This window comes from Bison bison, unplaced genomic scaffold (assembly GCF_000754665.1).
Source record: "Bison bison bison isolate TAMUID 2011002044 unplaced genomic scaffold, Bison_UMD1.0 scf7180017864030, whole genome shotgun sequence".
Lineage (NCBI taxonomy): Eukaryota > Metazoa > Chordata > Mammalia > Artiodactyla > Bovidae > Bison > Bison bison.
Genome location: NW_011494602.1, coordinates 5,048,481 through 5,048,810, shown reverse-complemented (window position 1 = coordinate 5,048,810; position 330 = coordinate 5,048,481). Strand labels below are relative to the sequence as shown.

Sequence of the window (330 nt, the reverse complement as noted above, 5' to 3'; positions counted from 1 at the left end):
GCCTTCTCGGCAGCCACAGGCCTGACCGTCTGCCCCTGCCCTCTCTGCCCTCTGTTTATACTGCTCCCCCTTCTCTTTCACTGCCTCTAACCCTGGCCACCTGACTCTTCCTCAATACGCTGAGCTCTTTCCAATGAGGGGCGTGTGAGAATGCTACCTCCATTCCTGGAACAGTCCTCACCTGCTCCTCACCTGGCCAGGCCCCGCAGCCCTGCAGACCCCATCCGCAGTGACCCCTCAGAGCCAGCTCTCCTAGTACTCATCTAATGGAGGCCCGTGCTCCCACAGTCAAGCCCTGACTTGGTAAGAGTTGTTTTCTGTTTTGTTTTT

General features: G+C 57.3%; 1 protein-coding gene across 1 annotated transcript in view; it reads right to left on the bottom strand.

Moving 5' to 3' along the window:
• Positions 1–330, bottom strand: part of LOC104984492 (thioredoxin-related transmembrane protein 4-like) — a 69,069-nt gene that overhangs the window by 27,751 nt on the left and 40,988 nt on the right. The gene's annotated exons all lie outside the window — the stretch shown is intronic.